The sequence below is a fragment of the Rattus norvegicus genome, chromosome 4 (genome assembly GCF_036323735.1).
Source record: "Rattus norvegicus strain BN/NHsdMcwi chromosome 4, GRCr8, whole genome shotgun sequence".
In the NCBI taxonomy this organism is placed as follows: domain Eukaryota; kingdom Metazoa; phylum Chordata; class Mammalia; order Rodentia; family Muridae; genus Rattus; species Rattus norvegicus.
Window position 1 is genome coordinate 618,666 of NC_086022.1, and position 6,000 is coordinate 624,665.

Consider the following 6,000-nt stretch of genomic DNA (forward strand, 5'->3'; position numbering starts at 1 on the left):
TACTGCGGCCTATTGGGAACTAACCGAATTCACCATGTTACTCAGATTCGGCTCACCATATTTTGATAAATCTTTAAAGTACACATATTACAAGGGCCTGCTACTGGGAACTAATTGAATTCACAAAGATACACTGTTTCAGTTCGTAAAAACGTTGCTCTATCTTGAATAACAAGTTTATTACATGCGAATCCTATTGGGAACCTACTGAATTCACCATGATACTTAGATTCCGTCCCTTAAAATGTTGCTATATATCGAAAAGCACACTAATACAAGCATGTCCCATTGGAAACTCACTGAATTCTCCTAGAAATTGTGATTCCATTTGTGAAAATTTTTCTATATCCCGACAGTCCACTTATTACTACTGCGGCCTATTGGGAAGTAACAGAAATCACCATGTCACTCAGATTCGGCTCAGGTTATTTTGATAAATCTTAAAAAGTACACATATTACAAGAACCTGCTACTGGGAACTAACTGAATTTACAAAGATACACTGTTTCAGTTCGTTAAAACGTTGCTCTATCTTGAATAACAAGCTTATTACAAGGGAATCCTATTGGGAACCTACTGAATTCACCATGATACTTAGATTCCGTTCCTTAAAATGTTGCTCTATATTGAAAAGCATACTCATACAAGCATGTCCCATTGGGAACTCACTGAATTCACCTAGGAATTTTGATTCCATTCATGAAAATTTTTCTATATCCCGAACTGTCCACTTATTACTACTGCGGCCGATTGGGAACTAACCGAATTCACCATGTTACTCTAATTCGTCTCACCATATTTTGATAAATCTTTAAAAGTACACAAATTACAAGAGCCTGCTACTGGGAACTAACTGAATTCACAAAGAAACAGTGTTTCAGTTCGTTAGAAAGTTGCTCTATCTTGATTAACAAGCTTATTACAGTGAATCCTATTGGGAACGTACTGAATTCACCAAGATACTTAATTACCGTTCCTTACAATGTTGCTCTTTATTGAAAAGCACACTCATACAAGCATGTCCCATTGGGAACTCACTATATTCGCCTAGAAATTTTGATTCCATTCGTGAAAATTTTTCTATATCCCGAACAGTCTACTTATTACTAATGCGGCCTATTGGGATCTAACCGAATTCACCATGTTACTCAGATTCGGCTCACCATATTTTGATAAATCTTTAAAAGTACACATATTACAAGGGCCTGCTACTGGGAACTAACTGAATTCACAATGATACACTGTTTCAGTTCGTAAAAACGTTGCTCTATCTTGAATAACAAGTTTATTACATGCGAATCCTACTAGGAACCTACTGAATTCACCATGATACTTAGATTCCGTCCCTTAAAATGTTGCTATATATCGAAAAGCACACTAATACAAGCATGTCCCATTGGGAACTCACTGAATTCGCCTAGAAATTTTGATTCCATTCGTGAAAATTTTTTTATATCCCGACAGTCCACTTATTACTACTGCGGCCTATTGGGAACTAACCGAAATCACCATGTCTCTGAGATTCGACTCAGGAAATTTTGATAAATCTTAAAAAGTACACATATTACAAGAACCTGCTACTGGGAACTAACTGAATTCACAAAGATACACTGTTTCAGTTCGTTAAAACGTTGCTCTATCTTGAATAACAAGCTTATTACATGGGAATCCTATTGGGAACCTACTGAATTCACCATGATACTTAGATTCCGTTCCTTAAAATGTTGCTCGATATTGAAAAGCACACTCATACAAGCATGTCCCATTGGGAACTCACTGAATTCGCCTAGAAATTTTGATTCCATTTGTGAAAAGTTTTCTATATCCCGAACAGTCCACTTATTACTACTGCGGCCTATTGCGATCTAACCGAATTCACCATGTTACTCAGATTCGGCTCACCATATTTTGATAAATCTTTAAAAGTTCACATATTACAAGGGCCTGCTACTGGTAACTAACTGATTTCACAAAGATACACTGTTTCAGTTCGTAAAAACGTTGCTCTATCTTGAATAACAAGCTTACTACATGCGAATCCTATTGGGAACCTACTGAATTCACCAATATACTTAGATTCCGTTCCTTAAAATGTTGCTCTATATTGAAAAGCACACTCATACAAGCATGTCCCATTGGGAACTCACTATATTCCCCTAGAAATTTTGATTCCATTCGTGAAAATTTTTCTATATCCCGAACAGTCCACTTATTACTACTGCGGCCGATTGGGAACTAACCGAATTCACCATGTTACTCTAATTCGTCTCACCATATTTTGATAAATCTTTAAAAGTACACAAATTACAAGAGCCTGCTACTGGGAACTAACTGAATTCACAAAGAAACAGTGTTTCAGTTCGTTAGAAAGTTGCTCTATCTTGATTAACAAGCTTATTACAGTGAATCCTATTGGGAACGTACTGAATTCACCAAGATACTTAATTACCGTTCCTTACAATGTTGCTCTTTATTGAAAAGCACACTCATACAAGCATGTCCCATTGGGAACTCACTATATTCGCCTAGAAATTTTGATTCCATTCGTGAAAATTTTTCTATATCCGGAACAGTCCACATATTACTACTGCGGCCTATTGGGAACTAACCGAATTCACCATGTTACTCAGATTCGGCTCACCATATTTTGATAAATCTTTAAAGTACACATATTACAAGGGCCTGCTACTGGGAACTAACTGAATTCACAATGATACACTGTTTCAGTTCGTAAAAACGTTGCTCTATCTTGAATAACAAGTTTATTACATGCGAATCCTACTAGGAACCTACTGAATTCACCATGATACTTAGATTCCGTCCCTTAAAATGTTGCTATATATCGAAAAGCACACTAATACAAGCATGTCCCATTGGGAACTCACTATATTCGCCTAGAAATTTTGATTCCATTCGTGAAAATTTTTCTATATCCCGAACAGTCCACTTATTACTACTGCGGCCTATTGGGATCTAACCGAATTCACCATGTTACTCAGGTTCGGCTCACCATATTTTGATAAATCTTTAAAAGTACAGAAATTACAAGTGCCTGCTACTGGGAACTAACTGAATTCACAAAGAAACAGTGTTTCAGTTCGTTAGAAACTTGCTCTATCTTGAATAACAAGCTTATTACATTGAATCCTATTGGGAACGTACTGAATTCACCAAGATACTTAGTTACCGTTCCTTAAAATGTTGCTCTTTATTGAAAAGCACACTCATGCAAGCCTGTCCCAGTGGGAACTCACTTAATTCGCCTAGAAATTTTGATTCCATTCGTGAAAATTTTTCTATATCCCGAACAGTCCACTTATTACTACTGCGGCCTATTGCGATCTAACCGAATTCACCATGTTACTCAGATTCGGCTCACCATATTTTGATAAATCTTTAAAAGTTCACATATTACAAGGGTCTGCTACTGGTAACTAACTGAATTCACAAAGATACACTGTTTCAGTTCGTAAAAACGTTGCTCTATCTTGAATAACAAGCTTACTACATGCGAATCCTATTGGGAACCTACTGAATTCACCAATATACTTAGATTCCGTTCCTTAAAATGTTGCTCTATATTGAAAAGCACACTCATACAAGCATGTCCCATTGGGAACTCACTATATTCCCCTAGAAATTTTGATTCCATTCGTGAAAATTTTTCTATATCCCGAACAGTCCACTTATTACTACTGCGGCCTAGTGGGATCTAAGCGAATTCACCATGTTACTCAGATTCGGCTCACCATATTTTGATAAATCTTAAAAAGTACACATATTACAAGGGCCTGCTACTGGGAACTAACTGAATTCACAAAGATACACTGTTTCAGTTCGTAAAACGTTGCTCTATCTTGAATAACAAGCTTATTACATGGGAATCCTATTGCGAACCTACTGAATTCACCATGATACTTAGATTCCGTTCCTTAAAATGTTGCTCGATATTGAAAAGCACACTCATACAAGCATGTCCCATTGGGAACTCACTGAATTCACCCAGTAATTTTGATTCCATTCGTGAAAATTTTTTAATATCCCGAAAAGTCCACTTATTACTACTGCGGCCTATTGGGAACTAACCGAATTCACCATGTTACTCTAATTCGGCTCACCATATTTTGATAAATCTTAAAAGTACACAAATTACAAGAGCCTGCTACTGGGAACTAACTGAATTCACAAAGAAACAGTGTTTCAGTTCGTTAGAAAGTTGCTCTATCTTGAATAACAAGCTTATTACATTGAATCCTATTGGGAACGTACTGAATTCACCAAGATACTTAGTTACCGTTCTTTAAAATGTTGCTCTTTTTGAAAAGCACACTCATACAAGCATGTCCCAGTGGGAACTCACTTAATTCGCCTAGAAATTTTGATTCCATTCTTGAAAATTTTCCTATATCCCGAACAGTCCACTTATTTCTACTGCGGACTATTGGGAACTAACCGAATTCACCATGTTACTCAGATTCGGCTCACCACATTTTGATAAATCTTTAAAAGTACACATATTACAAGGGCCAGCTACTGGGAACTAACTGAATTCAAAAAGATACACTGTTTCACTTCATAAAAACGTTGCTCTATCTGAATAACAAGCTTATTACATGCGAATCCTATTGGGAACCTACTGAATTCACCATGATACTTAGATTCCGTCCCTTAAAATGTTGCTATATATCGAAAAGCACACTAATACAAGCATGTCCCATTGGGAACTCACTGAATTCACCTAGGAATTTTGATTCCATTCATGAAAATTTTTCTATATCCCGAACAGTCCACTTATTACTACTGCGGCCGATTGGGAACTAACCGAATTCACCATGTTACTCTAATTCGTCTCACCATATTTTGATAAATCTTTAAAAGTACACAAATTACAAAAGCCTGCTACTGGGAACTAACTGAATTCACAAAGAAACAGTGTTTCAGTTCGTTAGAAAGTTGCTCTATCTTGATTAACAAGCTTATTACAGTGAATCCTATTGGGAACGTACTGAATTCACCAAGATACTTAATTACCGTTCCTTAAAATGTTGCTCTTTATTGAAAAGCACACTCATACAAGCATGTCCCATTGGGAACTCACTATATTCGCCTAGAAATTTTGATTCCATTCGTGAAAATTTTTCTATATCCCGAACAGTCTACTTATTACTAATGCGGCCTATTGGGATCTAACCGAATTCACCATGTTACTCAGATTCGGCTCACCATTTTTTGATAAATCTTTAAAAGTACACATATTACAAGGGCCTGCTACTGGGAACTAACTGAATTCACAATGATACACTGTTTCAGTTCGTAAAAACGTTGCTCTATCTTGAATAACAAGTTTATTACATGCGAATCCTACTAGGAACCTACTGAATTCACCATGGTACTTAGATTCCGTCCCTTAAAATGTTGCTATATATCTAAAAGCACACTAATACAAGCATGTCCCATTGGGAACTCACTTAATTCGCCTAGAAATTTTGATTCCATTTGTGAAAATTTTTCTATATCCCGACACCACTTATTACTACGGCGGCCTTTTGGGAACTAACCGAATTCACCATGTTAATCAGATTCGGCTCACCAAATTTTGATAAATCTTTAAATTACACATATTACTAGGGCCTGCTACTGGGAACTAACTGAATTCACAAAGAAACAGTGTTTCAGTTCGTTAAAACGTTGCTCTATCTTGAATAACAAGCTTATTACATGGGAATCCTATTGGGAACCTACTCAATTCACCATGATACTTAGATTCCGTCCCTTAAAATGTTGCTCTATATTGGAAAGCACACTCATACAAGCATGTCCCAGTGGGAACTCACTTAATTCGCCTAGAAATTTTGATTCCATTTGTGAAAATTTTTCTATATCCCGACAGTCCACTTATTAATACTGCGGCCTATTGGGAACTAACGGAAATCACCATGTCACTCAGATTCGACTCAGGAAATTTTGAGAAATCTTAAAAAGTACACATATTACAAGAAC